We start from the raw sequence: 20,055 nt of genomic DNA on the forward strand, positions 1-20,055 counted from the left end.
GGTCCCCACAGCTGATCAAAATGCTGCAAACAGCCACAGGCAGACTTAATCAGTGGCGTAGCGTAGGTTGTCAGCACCCGGGGCAAGGCAAGTAATTTGCGCCCCCTAACCCGTGGATTTGCGCCCCCTAACCCTAACCCCCAGATGTTGCGCCCGGTGCGGCCGGCCCCCCCTGCACCCCCCACGCTACGCCACTGGACTTAATGCATGTATTTGGGAGACGCCCAGTTATAACACTGTTTGGGAGGGAGGTGCAAACCAGAATTAATTTGAACTGCAATGAATCCCTGCAGAGAAGGAATTGTGTGTGTTGTAATAGCTATACCTAATAAGTAGAGGTTGACTGAAGTGTAGAAGAGATGGTTCCATGCTAGCAGGTAAAATAATAATTCTTCCAACATTGGAAATCACTGAATGGATGGATGACCTTCTGCGACTGGCTGCCCATGTAAAGATCCTGTTCGTTAAACTGAAAAAAGGTAGAGTTTTCTTAAGATTGTGAATTGGGACTTCATTGAACTCTCAATGTTGTACAGTAAAACTCCCCTAATCTCTGACCATAGTAGCTGGGGCTGATGGGAGTTACTTTTATTTATATTTATTTATAAATATTCCACATTTTACATTTGTCTCTTCATTTATTTCCCTTTCCTTATTATGTGACTGGAATACAGTATGTTGATGGAATTATAATTGTAGTGAGCTCTTAAGTGCCCTGCGGGAGTGAGAGGAAAACCAAGGAGAGGAAACTGAAAGAGAAACTATAATCCAAAAGAATTTGGGAAAATTTCAATAAACGGTTAACAACAAATACAAAGTTGGTGTCTGTTGTTCTTGGCATGTGAAGGCAAGAGTGGGAAGGACTTTCCAGTACAGCTTGGCATAGTAAAAGCTAAGTGTGGCTAAAAGTTAAACCGTATGCATAAGTTCAATGGGATTTACTCCGATGTAAGCATAGGCTTGCTTCCTAAAAGACGTATGTTCTCAGTTGCTTTTTAATATACCCCTCTGTATAAAATATGGGGTCCTTATTGACAAACTGAACCAGAGGAATCAAAATTTTAAAAAAGCTCACTATGATCTGTACTCACAACTGACAATCTATAGTTTAAACAGAGGTCCCTCCCAAGCTAGTTCTTGAATAGTGTATAGACCTTTTTTTTGTCTGGAACTTGTTTTGTTCAGCACTGTTGGACGAAAGGGAAAGCGAAGAAGGTTTTCTGTGAAAATAAGGAGAGGTGTACAAAGGAGTTATGGCACCTCTTCCTGCCAGCTTTCTGTCTTGAGTGCAGCTCCCTTCTATTACCTGTGAAGTGCCTGGACATGAAAATCACCAAAATTCCATGTCATTATTTTTAGCAAAAGGGAACCGCTGCCAATTCTTTCATTTTTTAAAGTGAAATAGGCTTTGTTCTCTAAAACGTTCTTCTGCCTCTCATGCGATGCAGCGTTGGTCAGGACAGCAGCCTGCCCTTAACGTCTCCCTAAAAACGAGCCTGACCCTCTTTTTTGCTCAATTTGCAAAGTGCATAATGCAGCTCGGAAGAGAATATCTTTGGCTTGAGATTGTTTCGGTCCTCAGCCCAAAAGATGCCCAGAAGTGAAATGAGAAAGGATGAAATGACTTCTTTTCCTATGTATATACTCAACTCCAAGCTGAGTTGAGATCATTCCTGGGCAGTAAAGCAGGTGAAGAAAAAGAAAAGGAAGCTGATTTTCTTACATCAAGCCTAGGCAACTGTTCATACAGAAACCACCGTCTTGTAAGGCATTTCTCTGGAAATGTATGCCAGGCTGGAGAGGAAGAATCCAACTGCCCAGCGACAGTCAGCTGCTTTTCTAAAGCAATCAGTTTTGAAAAATCTATTCTAAATAAACAATTGTTTCCCAATGTGAGCGAATGATTCCACAGCTGCAGAAGGGACCCCGGGTGCTCTGCGGCAGACGACTCTGTCAGGATAAAGGGGGATAATAATATATTAAAGACACGAGATGCATGAAAAATGTCATTAAATAAGTCTTTACTAGCTTTGAAATGGTGATGGTTTGCATAATTGATTAATCATAAGGGGGCACTTTTGGTCACAGAAATTATCATTATTACAACTCTAAAGTCAAATAATCTTTCTACTTATAAAAATATGCCATTTTACCCTCAGATCTCCCCAAGATTTCTCCTTTCTTTTAGGCTCTCTGACTTTACAGCCTTTAATAAATGAATGGTACTTAATCAGGAGGGCAGGGAAAATACCACTGCATGTTCCCTAGGCTGTGGAGGTTTTGTGCATAAGACCTAGGCTAGTGGATCCAATCTTTTGTTTAACTGGGATGAGTCCATCAGTGGAATCTGAACTGTGCCTGGGGCCATCACTACTGGATTGGTGTCTAGTTCAGCCTATTCCCAAAGTTCAGGAGGGCTACCAAAGCCAAATTCCTAAACTCTTCCTACATATCAGCTTAGCCCCAGCTACTGAAATCCAGCACAGATATAAAAGGCGTATTTATTGTTTTGGGGAGATGCGTACATTTTCGGTTTGCCTAGTTCTTCAGAGTGTAGTCTGTGCCTAAGAAGCAGCTACCAAGAATATCAAAGGGCTTATTCACACTTACCCTTTGTCCACAATCTGTGTCCAAGCGTTGTTTTTTTGTCTTGAGTTTTCCCTGCATAAACCTGTTCTTTAAAGCTGAATCAGAGCAAATGTCAATTCGGGTTTTCCGTGAATTGGTGTTTCATCCAAGTGAGCTTTAAAGAGTTGGTTTTCACAGGGAAAGCTCTGGAGAGAGAGAGAGAAGGACACAGAGCTTTAAATTGTGGATCATGCCTAGAAAGAGCAGATGAAAGATAAGTGTGGATAAGCCCTTAGTTGGTATCCAGCTTTTGAATTCAAGGAGATGGTTTCAGACAAATATGGACATTGCATTAGAACACGAAAGAGGAGGGACAGTTCTCATGTTGAAATCTTCTTGCAGGTTTTTGTGTTACAGATTCACAGAGTTGGAAGGGGACCACAAGGGTCCCTCTAGTCCAGTGTTTCCCAAACTTTTTCTGACCGTGGGCCCCTTTCGACCTCGTTTCTCTCCTGTGGCTCCCCATGGGCATAGCCAAGGGGAGCAGCTGCCCCCCAAATAAGCAAAAAATCAATACAAATCTGAGGTTTTGCACCCCCTAACAAAAGCCTGCCCCCCTAACAAAAATCCTGACTATGCCCATGCCCCCCGTTATGTTTTGTTTGTAAATAGAAAATGTTTTACTTATATTTTTTTTTATAATTTATACAGAACACAATTACATAAAATGACAGGAACATAATGAGATATTGTTGAAGCAGAAAAACATAGAATCATAGAGCTGGGAGGGATCCCACTGGTCATCTAGACCAACCCCTGCAATGTCGGAAACTCAGCTAAAACATCCATGGCAGATGGCCACCCAACCTCTGCTTAGAAACCTCCAAGGAAGGAGTGTCCAGAACCTTTCGAGGGAGATCAAACGTCCATGTATTATTAAAAGTAAACAACACTTATTTGACCCCAGTTATTTGACACAGAGGGGGAAACCTACAGATACAGTCCAAAAGGTGCACAGAGAGTTCTGTATATATGGGAGAATTTTAAAAAGCAAGTGGTCTTCACTGCCATGGTGCAAAAAGAGCTTGTCATCTGGAGGAGCCCTGGCTGCCTCGATAAAACACTATAGTCCCACACACCCTTACCTGGGAGTAAAGCCCACTGAACTCAGTGCGGCTTTCTTCTGAGTAAGGTAAAGGTACAGGGACCGCTGACCATTAGGTCCAGTCTTGACCAACTCTGGGGTTGTGGCGCTCATCTCGCTTTATTGGCCGAGGGAGCCGGCGTACAGCTTCCAGGTCATGTGGCCAGCATGACTAAGCCGCTTCTGGCGAACCAGAGCAGCACACGGAAACACCGTTTACCTTCCCGCCAGAGCGCTACCTATTTATCTACTTGCACTTTGACGTGCTTTCGAACTGCTAGGTTGGCAGGGACAGGGACCGAGCAACGGGAGCTCACCCCGTGGCAGGGATTCGAACTGCCGACCTTCTGATCGGCAAGTCCTAGGCTCTGTGGTTTAACCCACAGCGCCACCCGCACCCCTTTCTTCTGAGTAGACCCTTAGATGAAAGCAGCACCAGATGACCCCACTTGGCCACGCAATGGGGTGGGTTTCATCCTGCTTTGCAGAGCCAGTCCGATGCTGCTGACAGGCTCTGCACCCCTTGGCAACATCCGAAGGCCGTGATCCACTAGGTGCTGGAGTGGATTGCACCCTGCGCCTTGCAGAGTCAGGCTCAGGGTTCCACCAGCCCAGCACTGGCGGCAGCAACAAGCAGCTCTGGCTCCCCCAGCCCTACCCACTGCCATGCCACCACCGCACTTGGGCTCTACTGGTCAAAACAGGAACCTCAGCGTTTACCGTCTCCCGCCAGAAACAAACCAGGACTGCTCCAAGAAAATGCACGGGGCAAAAAGGAGCGCTAGGCCCTGGTGGGCTGCCCCTTTAGCCACTTGTGATTGGCCGAGTGGATAGCCATCCAATTAGGATTTAAATAAAAAAATGATGATTTCCCCCCTTTCACTTCTCACTTCCCTCTGTGGCCCCCTAGTCCCATGCATAGCTGTCAACGTTCCACTTTTTTAAAGGGAAATTCCCTTATTCCAAATAGGATTCCTCGCAAGAAAAGGGAAAAGTTGACAGCTATGGTCTCATGCTATGGCTCCCCATTTGCACATTTTTCAACTGTGGCCACCTTTGAATATCCTGGGGCACCCCAGGGCCTCTGGTTGGGAAACACTGCTCTAGTCTAGCCCCTGCAATGCAGGAATCTCTTGCCCAACATGGGGCTCAAAACTATGATCCTGAGATTAAGAGTCTCGTGTTCTGGCAACTGAGCTATCCCAGCTGAACCTGTTTATTTGTATTTTTTTAAAAGGCATTTAAAGTCTGAGGATGGTTTTCTAGAAAAATTATAATCTATGGACAATATCTTGTCCCTACTACTCCTACTATTACTATTTATAAGATAGAGAAAAAGCAATCTTGTTAAAAACCGTAGTAATTAAAAGAGTTAAAAGAGCAAGTTCTGAGGAAAGCTTGCCTAAATAGGTGTACCATCAAGAACCAACAGAGTGCCAGTACCGATGGGGCTCTTGTATTTTAGCAAGGAGGGCATTCCACAATACAGGCACCCCACCCAAAAAGCCTGCCTGCATGTTACCACAAGCTGATAACCATTCACATTGAAAGGTTATATGAATGTGGGAAGATGCAGGCTGATTTGATATGCATGGTTGTCATGGCATAAGTTAGGGATCGGGGAAAGATGATTTAGATACGTCACCCAAATGGATATGTGTTACTGTCGGTGTTGTTGGCGTGTCTTTGGGGACTGTTAAAAGGTTTGGGTATGCCAGACACAGCAGGGATGCTACAATTGAGACACTCTGGCCTGCTGAGTAAAATGCTCCTGTATTTTAAAAAGTGTGATGAACCTTTCAGCACAGAGTTCTAAACAGCTTTTGCAAAGAGCACTAGTTTATCCCTCTGGTGGTTGGTTGTTGTTGTTGTCAAACAATATTTTATTAGTAGTAAAATGCTCCCCCACCCTGTATTTTTTTAAATAAGAGTACCACTTAGGTGAAAGAGTGTTATAGCATGATAACACTATATACTAACCACAAATGAATGAATGATAGAAAATTGCCACTCCCCCAGTGAGTTGCTTGATCCAAGAGGCTCTTCTTGGCTTGTGACCAGGCTGCCTCATGGGTTGCACTGTCCCTTGTACATACCTGTTGTAGGTGACCAAGGACATAAAGAAATAGGAATATGAAGCCCTGAGTAAATCAATTGGGGCAGGTACTGAGAGTGAACTGAGAATAACCGAGGTGTTGTTCACAACATTAGCAGTTAACCTGTTCAATGATGAATCACATTATTTTTTTTAGTGCAGCTACTTTTTATGGAAAATCTGTTTTTAACATTGTATGGGTGCCCCTAGTTCCTCTCATGTCACAGTCAAATGCTGACATAAATCTTTTTTCTAATAAAATGAACTATTCAAATTATTTCTTTGCTGAATGATGTCTGAAGCTGATGTATTTTAATCTGCCAGGCATAGAAAATGAAATTTACATGTCACTGAGGTCTTTCTGCTTAATAAATGTTTTAAAAGAGAGAAAGCAGAAAGCCATATAAAGGTAAGATTATAATGTTTTGCATAGGTTTTTTAAAAAAAATTAGAAAAGGGTATTGTATCTCCTGCCTTAATGTTAAAGCATTTTTATTTATGAGATAGAGTGTATTTATTTTGGGTGTTTTATAGCAGATTTGCAAGAATGTAATGGTTATTAATGATTTAGACTAATTTCCTTACAGGCTCCTCATAGCGATATATTTTGTCACAAAGAGAAATCATTGCTTAAGACCTTAACACCTGCATGTCTGGGTCCCAGTTTTTACATATCATCCTATGTGTACCACTCTGATTTTAAGGCTTCCATGCATTTCACCTGTTCTTATGATTTTCCCCCTTCCTCAGGTCGTGTTTATATTTATTTTGCACTGAATAAAGGAGGAAAATAGTGCATATTAAATCAGGGGTGGGAAACCAAACCTCCCCTACCGCTTGCAGGTAAAGTTTTGCAGTTTTGAGCTGCCCACCTGCCAATCACCTGGCCTCAAAATGACACCAGATGGCCTTTTTGTTAACTTCAGAAACCCCTTTCAATTTGCTGTTTTCTGAAAGTACTTTGCAAGCACCGGGAATCATGTGATTCATGGTTCCTACCAACACCTTTCAGCTGAGCCAGGTTTTTAGCTGCCCCGAACCTGAAGTCATATATGTGGCTGGGTGTGACTTGAAATGGCCTTATGGGCCAAATGGGGAAGACTTGTAGGCCTAATTAGGAGCCACAGGTTCCCCCATCTCAATTTAAATAAAGCCGATTTTGCATTTAGAGGTTGCTTTGCATGGCTGCTGAATTAGACCATGGCACATTGGCCCAAATTCCACCCAGTGTTCATAAGAATCTCCTTAATCAGCAGTGTAGCTAACAATAAGGAAACACCATTATGGTTTCCGGAAATATATTCCTCCTCCTATGGTCAGAGCCAAATCCCCTTTGAAACAATCCCAGACAACTAAATGGCGGCTCAAGCAATCCAAGGTTAACTATGAATAATTAGAATACTGTGCATATTCACCCCTTTCCATCCTAGCCAAAATAATAAAATACTGTTGCAAACATACTTCTTGACAATCTAAAGATGAGAGGAAAAGATCATTTCAGGAAAGTAATTTTCAAAGTGCTTAAAAGAGCTGTTTTTTTAAATACTCCTCCTCCTCCTCCTCCTCCTCCTTCTTCTTCTTCTACTACTACTACTACTACTAATAATAATAATGTCTTTATTTAAAAGTGTGGGGTTTTGTGTATTTCAGCCAGACAAACCCCACAAGGATTGTTACAGAACTCCTTTTTTTAACAATTATCCACAGTAAATTTTAGAATTACAGATTACAGTGTGTTTGGCTATATCACCACAAACCAGGATGGTTGTGTGACTGTAAGACATTATTGTATTAGAGGTAGACTGGGTAAATCTAAATCTTTTCAAGCTTTGGTTGAGTGGGTTAATTCCAGGACCTGAATTACATGTCCAATTTGAATTATGCTGCAAAGACTGAACGCACTCCACATTCAAAAAGTGCTATTCTAACTCCCACCCTCCAAGTGAAGATCCCAGCTTATTTTGACATTACTCAGGTGTCAAGAGATTCCCCCCCCCATACATTTTTGTTCCAGAGATATTTAGGACAAAGATTTGTCTTTAACCTACGTACATTATCGGGGGAGGGGGGTGTTCACTGGGGACTCCATTTGACTCTTCTTTCCCTGAATGTGCTGTTTGTGAATGCCTTTGTGACATCCGTCATTCAAAACCAAACCCTGCAATCCTGCACATATTTACTCCAAAGTGAGATCCATTGAATTCAAGGGGGCTTAATCCCCAGGTTATTATGTATGGGATAGGCTGCAATCCTATATACATATTCATATAAGATTGGGCTCAAGATGGCTATGTACTAAGCTCCAATATCAGAGGCAGCATGTCTCCAAATACCAGTTACTTGGAAAGATGTAGGACAGAGCTACAGCACTCATGCCCTGAGATTTTGTAGAAAAAAGACTAGAACCGGAAACAGAACTTGAGGTCCTCGATTTTAACCAATAAGTGTATCTTATTAAAATGTGATGCAGAACAAAAGGAAAAGAGACAGAGGGACAAGCTCACACTATTAATTTTCCCATAAAGCCATTTGTTTCATCATCAGGCAACATTGCTAGAAGAAACCTTTATCTGGTGATTATTTAAGAACACACAATTTTATTTGTAGTAAGAGAGAGAGAGAGAGAGGGGGGGGGGCAGGCAAAGATTGAGCTGTTCATGCATGACACTATAGTTGTTCAGGCTATGGAGGAATTTATCTTCCATCCTTCACAATAGAAAACCTGATTGAATAATTGTTGCAAGGAGACAAGAAAATACGAGTTAATATTAGTAGTTCAAAAGCTCAACAATTTTTTTTAAAGAGAAGAAACTAAATGAGGCTGCGATTGTGACACTGCAGCAATTTGCAATAATCACGGGCTTTCAGGTAGCAAGTCTTGCATCTAAGTGGAAATGAGCAATCAGGCGCTGGGGGGGGGGGAGCAGAGAGAAAGTGTATCTATAATTTATGTTTTCAGTTTGCTATCTCAGTATAACCATCCCCTCCAATAAAGCAAGTGATATTTTGAATCTGATCGGGCTGATTACATTGGCAAAAGGAAACATTGTGATTTTTGTGTGTGTGGTTTAATGCCTGCTTGTTTGGCACTTCATTTTTAAACTTTCCATTGTGATGAGAGCCAAGGGGGTAGAGAACCTTTCCTTAACGACGAAGCTGTCCCTTCTAAATTGGCTTACCTTGTTCACTCCAATCCTGTGGGCACAATTCACCCAAATCTAGGGCAGCCAAGAAGTAGGTACAGATGATCCAATGCTAAATAAATAAATAAATAAATAAATAAATAAATAAATAAAGGCAGGCAGGCTACATCAACTGTGAAAGACAGGTGCCTGTATCACTCACTGCTTGGTCTTTTAAAGCTGTATCCATAGCAGTGAACAGAGGAGTCATGGCCGCCACAGGTGACGGGTTCCACCCAACTTTAGGAGGCCCGGCGTGCGTGATGTCACAAATGTGACGTGCCCGTGTGAGGTCACACAACCGGAGGAGACCGGATAGGAGGCCTATTGTGGTCACGGGGAGGCTAATAGGGCTTGCCGTGGCCCCTTAAAGGTCCAACAGGGACACAGCGTAGCTGTGTAAAACCAAACTTGAAACATTACTGAATTTCTGAAACACTCTCGCCTGTCAAAATTAAAGCAGAATGTCTGAACACATTATGAAGTGCGCTGGTGAAACGCTTCAATAATATTCTGATCAAACTGGGATAGCTCAGTCAATAGAACATGGAACTCTTAATTTCAGGGCCATGGGTTTGAGCCCAAAGGTGTTTTTTTGGGAGGGGGGCTGTTCAGTAGGAATGATCTGTACAGGGACTTAAAATGACACTGCATGGTGGGGGATGCATTTAGTCATCCGACTTTATTCTGTGCTAAAATATGCCACAAACAAAGGGTAAGGAAGTACATTATGACAGAGGGGTCTGTGTGACAAAGAATAAATAGACTGGCATCTCATACAAGCAATACTTTTAGCTGACTTTCACTGCATTTAAATGGCTCTGTTTGTTGCTCAGTTAGTAAGTGAAATGTGAAAAGTACATGGATTAGAATGATTCTCAACAGACTATACACCATGTGTGTGAGATCTACCTTTTGGTGAAATGTAATTACTAAAAAATCTGGTCAGAATTAAATTCTTTTAGATGGGTTGATGTTCTCTTATATACCAATGTAAATTATAAACAGTGTGTTATAAACTGTGTGTTCTTTTATATACCAATACTTTTTCGCAGAATGCATTTGGGTGATCAATATTTTTTTCTTAATCGTAACTTCCCATGATTTGTGATTAAGAGGCAGTTCCTCAAAATGTCCACCTACCTAGTGCTGTTCATTTCAGTATTATATATATATATATATATATATATATATATATATATATTCTCTTGGTTTGGAGAGCACAAAGGCTTTCTTTCCAAACTGGAATCTAACTGTTGTCATTTAATAATTAATCTTTTCTGAAATCTGACCCCCCAAAAAAATTCTTTAAGGGGTGCAAACTTCCAATGTCTTATGCCATAGCTGTGCTTGCTAAGTACAATAACACTGTGCTTCAGCAAGGGGTTTGGATAGGCTACTTGCAAGTTTACAGTCTTATTATAAAATCATGCAGTACAGACAGCAGCGAATAAATGAAAATGCATCTAGGATGCCACCAGTTCTAATGTGCACCAGCATACACAGCACTTGGCATATAGGATTCTGATCCCTTTCTGATCCACTTCTGATCCCTTTCTTGAGTTCTGTCCTGAGTAGTTTACCATTTATGAGGACTGGCTCTACATTGTGGGTAGGGGGTGCTTTGCCAACAGCTCTCGGGCAGACCCAATCTTGCACCATCAAGCCCTCCTGGCACTGTCGTCTTACCTGTCATAAGCATTGGTGGGCAATAACAGCACTCTGATGCATCTGCCATTAAAATTTCCCGCAATGCCCCTGAATGATGCAATAATATTAGAGGCATAGTGGGAAATTACAATGGTGGCTCTCGGACCAAGTTGTCCAACAGTCATCATATCAAAGGACAGGTTAAAAGACAGCTTAAGCCAATTTAAGTTTTGGAAGTGACACCACAGATGGCACAAACACTTCCGGAGTATGCTACATGTACAACCAATGTCTATTTGAGTGGTTGTGCAAGAAGCAAACAACAGTGAGCCTAAGTTCTTGTGAAGCTGAACTCAGTGCACTGTCATATCACTTTTGGATTGTGAATGGTTGTTGCAACTGTTTAAGGACGTGAGGGTTAATGTGAAATGTCCTATACAGATTTATCAAGACAACAGGTCCTGTTTGGCTTTGCTAGCTTCAGAGAATTACAAGCAAAGAACCAAGTACTTGTGGATAAAATTACATTGTGCAAGGGAGTGTATCCAGAAAGGACCCATTCAGGTGTCCTACATGCCAGGTAACGAAATTTCTGCAGAACTGTTGCCTAAGATTGTTAAGAGAGAACAACTATAGGTTTATGTACAGTGGTTACAGTTAGGCTGAAATACTGCACCACAGGTTACATGGAATGGGGGAGGATGTTGGAGATTCCATTCCACCTTTTGTTGCAGACATGGGATTGTTGCATGTCACATGTCTGTTTACATTCCAGCACAGACTGCTGGGTCCTGTGAGCAGAACTTCCGCTCTGTGTATTGCTTTTGTTTTCGACTCTCTCAGAGAAGATGGCGAGGAGAGACGACATGTTTCTTTGTTCTGATTTATGTAAAATAAATCCGTAGTTTTAGTATATATCCACAGCCTCAAGCCTCTTCTGTTGTGCAGTTTACTCTGCTACGTATAATGTGCTCAAGTCGGCTAGCTTGAGTCACTGATTTACGTCGGAGCCAGAGGTTGATAAATCTCTGCAACATGAAGGCTGAGAGGGATACGATCCTGCTGGGGCCTAGCCAGCTGGACTTTCGACCCCCAGATGCCGACAGCGTCGGCTGAGGGTTCTACTGGGGCACTGCGCCCAGGCTGTGACCCAGGAATGCCTGCAGTGTGTTTTGACAGATGTGAGACAACAAAGGGAGGGAAGGGAGAAAATGAAGAGGTAATGGTACCAGTATGAGGAGGGGGAAGTGATGTCATATAGGCACTCATGGAGTTAATATTTGCAATCTCCCATGGTGCTGTTATGCAATGCATCAGGATGATGGCCACAACCATAGCATGAGCTGCTGTGCTAGCATGATGTTCTGGATCAAGTGTAGTGCTATAGATCTCATAATAGGATGCCCCAGGCTAGATACTTGCTTGCTAACCCAGCGGATTAGCGTTTGGTCCAACGGATGCAAACTTATGTCCTGATCTGCAATGAATTGCTCCCATTCGATAAAACGATGACCAATTCATGGATTATGTGAGGCTACCACACATGGCTGCACACAAAGCCAACACGCACATCCCATATTTGTGTCACTGTGTCAATGTTTTTTGAGTTGGCAAAGGCTTGTGCTCCAGTTTTATTAGCCTGTTGGAAAGAAATCTCATTTAGCCAGCATTTTTTAACATCTACATTAATTCTTTTAAAACACTGAAGTGAGTGTTCTACAGCTATGTAAAGAAACGCATTATCAAAGCATTAAGATATGATTAAACTGACATTTTCTTAAGAAAACGAAAGGAGCAGGAAAAAGCCATTCTAAAAGGACTGAGTGCTACATACTCCAGATATTATCTTCAGTGCTTACTCAGGGATCTTTAAAGAAGCTTATTACCAAGTACCCTAAGAAGACAAGTGCGGATGTGTACAGATCAGAGGAATGCAAGTTAATGCACCTGCCAGATTTTACTATCATACAAAGCATGTCAATCAGCACTCAGACCTTGCGTTTAAAAATATGTTCCCTCAGATTTTTCTCCTAGTAGTGTATCTTACATTACTATGTTTTTCCATTCTGTAGCTGTGCGGTGTCAGGAACGTCATAAATTAGGCGACTGGATACGCATAACTACAATTAGTATGGATTGCCTTAATTAGACAGTGCTCACTGGTACAACCACTGCTGCATTTTATCAAGATGGACATACTTAAGGAAGCAGCTCACAAGGCAAGGAAGTTCTTGAAGGCAGGGTTAATGTTGATTGGTGTGTGATGAAGACGCCAACCTTACTTTATAGAGCTGTATCATATCAGATGATAATCACTAAATCATTGAATTATAGAACTGTAGAGTTAGAAGGGACCCTGAGGGTTATCTAGTCCAATCCCCTGCAATGCAGGAATCTCAACTCAATCATACACGACAGATGGCCACCCAACTTCTGCTTAAAAACTTTCAATGAAGGGCAGTCCATTGCGTGGACAGGCGGAGTCCCCAGATCCTGCGCGGTCCCCCCCGTCATGTGGAATAATGACTCAAGACAACGTGCTATGGGATTAAATTGGCCACAACTTTATTAAATTTCAAATGTGGGTAGACCTTGGCTCAGGCACTGGGCGTTCTCCCTCCCCAGTCCCCAGCCGGGGACCTAGGGAGCATCAGGGTTATCCAGTGTGTGTGTGGGGGATGGGCCGGCTCTGGAGAACATATGTTCAAGCAGAGATAGCCGCCCCCGTTACGCCGCCGCCGCAGGGGAGAGCAATGACGACCTTTCGGTGTACGGTCAAAGCCTCCCTTCAGAAACCCCTTTAATGGGGAACCCTGGTATCGCCGCCGCAAAGAGGAAGATGGACTAAAGGATTCCGCCCAAGGCCTGATACCGCCAAAGTTGTGACGTTTTGCTACGGGAAAGGCGAAACCTGCCAATGCAGGGAAATTCCTTTCTGGCCCTTTAACAGCGACCTTAACATAGCAGCGCCCGCATACCTGTGAAGAAAAGTTAACCTGCAAAACCTGTGAAGAAAAGTTAACCTGCAAAATAAGACATTAACTGAGGGTGGGTAGGGTGGGAGAAGCTCTGGAGCCAAGTGAGGATTCCCAGGTAAGATCCTCCCTCTATTGTGTGGGCAGGTAATCCCTCCCCTACCTGGCCTGGTCTCCTTGGCAACGCTTTCCCAGGTGGGATTGGACAACTGACTGAGGTAGGCGGAGACCTCCAGGTATCCCACCTGAGGAAAGGCAAAGCCAAGCCTATGCTGTTGGAGCCGCTCCAGATCTAGGGGCTGCACGCGTCCACGCAAAGGGCGCCCCCCGTTTTAGGCGGGGAGCGGTCATTACCTTTCAAGGAAGTCCATTCCACGGTTGAATAGTTCTTTCGGTCAGAAAGGTCTTCCTGATGTTTAGCAGGAATTGGGTCCTAGCATCTAGAGCAGGAGAAAACAAGCTTGCTCCATCCTCCATGTGACAGCCCTTTAGGTATTTGAATATGGCTATTATATCTCCTCTCAGTCTCTTCTTTACTAGGCTAAACATACCAATTTCCCTCAACCGTTCCTCATAAGGCTTGGTTTCAAGACCCTTTATCATCTTGGTCACCCTCCTTTATTTTGTAAAACAACACCTAAGAGTGCAACTACTTGTGGCTTGGGGACAGGTGTCAACAGGGACCCTAGGATTATGTGGACCTTCCACTCTATAGGCCGAAAGGGAGATCAAGCTATGGAGAAAGAAGTCATATGCCTAAGATCTTCCCGAGTTGATGGTGCAGCTTTCTACCACCATGGCTGCCCCACTGGTGATGTTCCACAGGCAATGGGGCTAAAAACAGAGTGACGGGGCTGAGGCAGCCAAGAATCTGCAGGACCCTAGGTTTCCTTAGTCCCCTAATATTGGAGGCAATGGGAGGGAACAAAAAAGAAAAAAGAAAGACAAGTCCACTTATTTTGCTGTGGCTGGTGTGAACTGGTAGGTCTTAGGAAATGGCAATAGCTCTGCAGCAACTCTCCCCTCCAAAGTGCACGTCCCATTGTTACAGTTTAATTTAATCACTAGGTAGCATGTGATTAGGGATGCAGGTGGTGCTGTGGGTTAAACCACAAAGCCTAGGACTTGCCGATCAGAAGGTCGGTGGTTCGAATCCCCACGACGGGATGAGCTCCCATTGCTCGGTCCCTGCTCCTGCCAACCTAGCAGTTCGAAAACACCTCAAAGTGCAAGTAGATAAATAGGTACCGCTCCGGCGGGAAGGTAAACGGCGTTTCCGTGCGCTGCTCTGGTTCGCCAAAAGTGGCTTAGTCATGCTGGCCACATGACCCGGAAGCTGTACGCCGGCTCCCTCGGCCAATAAAGCAAGATAAGCACCGCAACCCCAGAGTCGGCTACAACTGGACCTAATGGTCAGGGGTCCCTTTACCTTTAGCATGTGATTAAGTCAGGAGTCTTCCATGACAGAAGACAACCAAGAACAGCAGGATTGATAAAATGGAACAATAACGGAAGGCCAAACAAGCTAATCAAAACTGGCCAAAAAAGCAAAGTTAGTGACAAGGAATGAAGAGCCAGCATCAATTTAACACAAAAACCTTGCAAAATAACTTAGATTTAGCCTGCCTCCTGAAGCCAAAAGCATCTAGGGAGGGTAGTCCATAGTTATGGTGCCACAACTGGAAAGGCCCTAGTCCTCAACCTCATTCAGCAGGTAGGCTCAGGTAGCATATATGTGTAAATAAACCATATATCATAAAGACACCACAGTTTCCGCTGTGCCTCTTTCTGACGAAACACAAACCCTGGGTAAGTGCCTGGAACTCCTGGAATCTTGCACCACTCAGAGATTGGGGTGGCATGCAACAACACAAATTAATGCCCACCAGCTTTGCATTTTGTTTTGTTTACCTGTATTACAAATTAGATGTATTTAAATAATGGATTAAATTAATGGAGTACTCTGACATCAACAAACTTGGGAGGCTCCATTTAGATTTAAAGATTATAAAAAACAACAGGATCTATACAGACATAATGAGCTAGAGATTTTATCACTTTTAAAAATCATTTCTTGTAAAACATACATCTACATACAGTGCATTTTCAAAGCAAAAAAAATGCAAACTCCTATCAGCAAAATCTAATGTCTAAAAGGCAGATTCCCCACCCCCCCATTATCTCAGTGGGAGAAATCCATTTTTTTAGCACTGCTTGAAACATATATGGATAGGTGTATAGCTTCAGAACAACAAGTATCTCCCATACAAAACACTGAAGGTTTTATTTTATATCAGGTTCAGTTTTCCCTGTGTTTTAAGAAAGGGGGGGGGACAGTGGCCACATGTGTAGTTTTGGCACCTGACATTGCCAGTGGGCTTGGAATGAGCTGCTAGTTTGCAGCTAGGGTGCTTCCCTTAGAGAATATGGTATCATTTTTGCCTTGAACCACTAAACCACAGCAAAAAGAAGAGATTGCTATAATCACAATCTTCTTACAATGGCCTCTGCACAAATCACTTTAATTTGCAATTTAGATATCAATTAGTAGGATACAATCGGCACTGATAAGATATCCAATGGAAAGTGTTAATCCATTTGCTTTATTAGAAACCACTCCTGATTTCCTCCATATTTTTCATGGGACATAAGAAGGTGGAGTGGACCTTTGACACAGAGGAATGATTCAAGACTGATATGTCATGGGCTGGATCAGCAATTTTTTGTTCGATTTGTTATTGCCATTAAGTATTTGTTGTCGTTGCAAACATTGTATTAAATGCAACAGCAATACAGAGAATGAGATATCTGTGAAAGCATAATACAAAACTCACAGACATACCACAATCACAGCAATCTCAAGTGGAGCTGACTCTCTGTTGCAGTGGTTCTGAAATGGTGTTCTCAATGTGTTGACTGGGGCAGATGGGAGTCCAACAATACCTAGGCCATTACTGTTCTATTGCCATATTTTTCTACTTCTTTGAGCACCTGCTATCTTAGGGTGTTTTCATAGGTGAGGCTGAAAATAACAATAGTTTCATTTGTGTGCGCCTAAAATTTCTTTAACCTGAGTATGAAACCTACTTTGACCTTGATGCTAATCCCTTTAGACCTCAGCCTTCCTCAACCTTATGTCCTTTGTATGTGTTGGACTATAATTCCCAGTATCCATGATCATGCTGGCTGGGCCATTGGAAGCTGTAGTCTAGGGCACCAGGTTCTTTTAGACATTAACAGCTGGTTTTCTGTAACTCGATTCAAAATGGCTGGGCAGTGTGCATGTCAATGTAAGCAAGTCCAATTTGTGTGAGTCGTTTCAGTGGAGTCAATACCAAGGTCAGTGCTATTTATATACAACCTTTTCATATATAACGTTCAAGGCCGTTTATGCAAAAAATGACAAAAATTATCAATAGTACAAAAATCAATAGCAAAAACAATTAATCTACAGTATCTTAAAATATAAAAGGATGTATTAAAAATTCATAATAAAGCAATTAGGCCCAAAGATCAAGATACTGAATAACAAGCCATTAAACAAGCCATCAAAATATAACTGCAAAAAAACAGTTAAGTCAATCGTGCAAGAAACCATAACAACTCCATCTTATTAGTTGTTAGCAACTTTTGTATGTGGAGTCCTTCAAGGCCTGACTTTCTCAGGCCAAGTAAAAATTATTTGCTTATTTATTCATCTGAAATACTTTTACCAAACTATTCAGCTGAAAATTACTTCCAGAGTAGCTTATAAAGATCAATAATAAGGCTGGCTTCAAACTTCCGACCTAAAAGACACCACACAAAAGGAAAACAGATTGGGAGGGAGGAGAAAAGAAGCAAAACCACACTCTGGTACAGAGTTCTGCCACTTGAGGCAGTGGCCTCACCCCACCTAATGACTGTGCTGGCTCTGCCAACGCTCTTAACAAACCACAGTCCCCAGGATTCTTCGCAGGAAGCCATGTGCTTTACAGTGGCACCTCCGGTTACAAACTTAATTCATTCAGGAGGTCCATTCTTAACCCGAAACCGTTCTTAACATGAGGCACACTTTCGCTAATGGGCTTTCCGCTGCCAGCGCGCGACTTCTGCTCACATCCTGGGACAAAGTTCGCAACCAGGAGAATCTACTTCCGGGTTAGTGAAGCTCATTACTTGAAGGATTCATAAGGAGGATGGTAACCTGAGGTTCTACACTAAATGTATGATGTGGATGTGATATCAGACTTAAATGGCCTTTGCATTTAAGGAACCTTGCCTAAGGGCGCCTTTCTTCACAGTCCTATTTCTCATGCCCTTAATGCTTGCAAATGAAAACAAATAAACAAACCCACAGTGCCTATGTCAAGATAGATTTAAAAGGATATTTAGTGTCCTGTGCAATTGCAACCAGGAATTTAAGCAGGTAAATTTTTTTAAAGGATTGTTCTCATAGGCTTTACTACCAGATGGATGCAATATCAGGAAAGCTATTTTCAATAGTTCGTGATCATGGATGGCCTTTTCTGGGACTCCAAAATTTCTTGAGCTACTCGTAATTTTGCTCACACTGTGAAGGTTGAAATGAAAAGTGGATAGGGGCTTGTTGTTTTTAGGTATTATGATTGTGCAGATGTTTAGGAGGCCATCTTTCAATGCCAGCGATATTGTGTGGATGATGGAAAAAACAAAAGCAAACGCACACGCAAGTATTTCACAATAAAAACTCATCTGGAAGTCCCCTTGCCTCAGAACTTAAAGGGTAAGGGGGATTCTGAAAGGAATCATGTGGCTATATGCAAGGGGAGAACAATAATACTAAACTCTACTTCTGTTAAGCTCAGTCCACATCACCCAGGTTTGTACAGAGTGGTAAGATATTAAACGAGAATAAGCTAGTTCTTTTAGTAACAAGCTTTCGCAAACTGGCATGCAGAGGCAAAAGCAATCAAGCCATTGTCCCCAAAGGGCTTAATCAGCACATGCTGACCTGGGATTTGGTACGATGACATTAAAACGCATGTAATAACTGAAGATCTTCATTAATCCTTATGCGATTGCATCAAATGCATTTGGTGGGAATGGATGGGACCAAGAATGGCAAGCTTGGTCCACAGTAGCCCATCTATTGAGTTGCTCTGCTGCTCAAGACTATGGTAATTGATAAAGGCACACAAATACATCATCTCTTTGCAAATCTGGCTATAAAGTTACAGCCTGTTTAACCCATCACTGGCTGCTGTTGTCTGCTGACAGCCTGTGTAAACATGACTCCCGGATAAGCTCTGGCTGGCTCATTGTGCTACCGATGGCAGCTTTCCAGTCTACTGCAGAATAGAATTGATCTTCTAAAGTTGGGTGGATGTGGTTCAACCTTTGCCAGGCAGCAAAGATACTCCTATAGCACTGCATGCTATTGCTTCTTTGGCATCTGATTCAGAAGAACGAGGAGCATAAGGTTTTGCATCCTAAGGGGCCAGGAATGTGCTAGAACAGGAGAAACCTGCCTCAGTATTATCAGCTGGTAAGCTGCTGTGTGGTAAACGGTCATCTGCATTCACCCTCACTAGTGTATTTATGTGGGACTTAAAAGTTCCCAGCTGTTCCAGAAGGGCTGAGAGAGGAAGACAGTCGTAGGCTAGACTGAAAGGAATGTGATAAATCTCTAGTATCTGAAGGCAGCAAAGGAACCTCAGCCATGTGATAGAGCAGCTGGTGTTCAGCATCTACCTTCCACATTTTCTCCTTTTCTTCCTTAAAATCATACTCTAAGGCAGACTAACAAGAAGAAAATGTTGGCACTAGTGCTGACATTGCAATAGTGCAATAGGACCGTCCCTTGTGATACACTGCTAGACTGTTTTCCAGAAACCAACTACTCCTGTGCAGTCTTGTCCAAACCTTTTGAAAAGTATGTGGGGTTATTCTGGGTTCACTCTGGAGTGTTGGGACTGTTCTGCTTAGCAATAGTAGGTAGCAGTGGTGTATCATCAGTGGACTAGGAAGACTAGGCTAGTCCCTTTAATGTTCCCCTGGAGCCTCCTTCCCAAAGCCTGGAAAGCTTCTGCCAGGCTTAGGGATGGAGGTGTGATGTTCTGATCAGTCCAAGAGCCCTCCCACCAACTTCCCAAAGTCCAGCATCCTGTCAGAGGCCTGGCACCCCCTTCTCAAAGCCTGGGAAGCCTTTGCCTGGCTTAGAGAGGGAGGCATGATGCTCACGCTCACAACGCGCCCCCCATCACCCTCGCAAGCTGGTGCCTCTGACCCTAACTGTTCCCCTAGGAAACAAATTCACCGCACGCCACTGGTAGGTAGCAGCAGCAAAAGTAGGAAGAGTAGGGAGTAATGGCACCAATAATCAGAAAAATTCAAAAATGTCTTTTCCTAGTACATGGAAATTGTAAAGCTTAGGATACATTTAGCTTATCACACCGGAATAGAATCTTGATGTGTCTTCAA

At 42.9% G+C, this 20,055-nt stretch overlaps 1 long non-coding RNA gene across 2 annotated transcripts in view; it reads right to left on the reverse strand.

Annotated features, from left to right (window-relative positions):
• Window positions 1–767: 767 nt before the first annotated feature.
• LOC307220583 overlaps window positions 768–20,055 on the reverse strand; it is a 32,243-nt gene continuing 12,955 nt past the window's right edge. The window contains exons 3-4 of one of the 2 annotated variants that reach the window (XR_013840951.1): window positions 13,969–14,054; window positions 768–1,950 (exon numbers count right to left, since the gene is read on the reverse strand). This is a non-coding gene — a long non-coding RNA (uncharacterized lncRNA). The remainder of the gene's footprint in view (window positions 1,951–13,968; window positions 14,055–20,055) is intronic. The other variant, XR_013840950.1, reaches the window with a different exon arrangement.

The sequence above is a fragment of the Podarcis cretensis genome, assembly GCF_951804945.1.
Source record: "Podarcis cretensis genome assembly, chromosome: 7".
Taxonomy (NCBI): domain Eukaryota; kingdom Metazoa; phylum Chordata; class Lepidosauria; order Squamata; family Lacertidae; genus Podarcis; species Podarcis cretensis.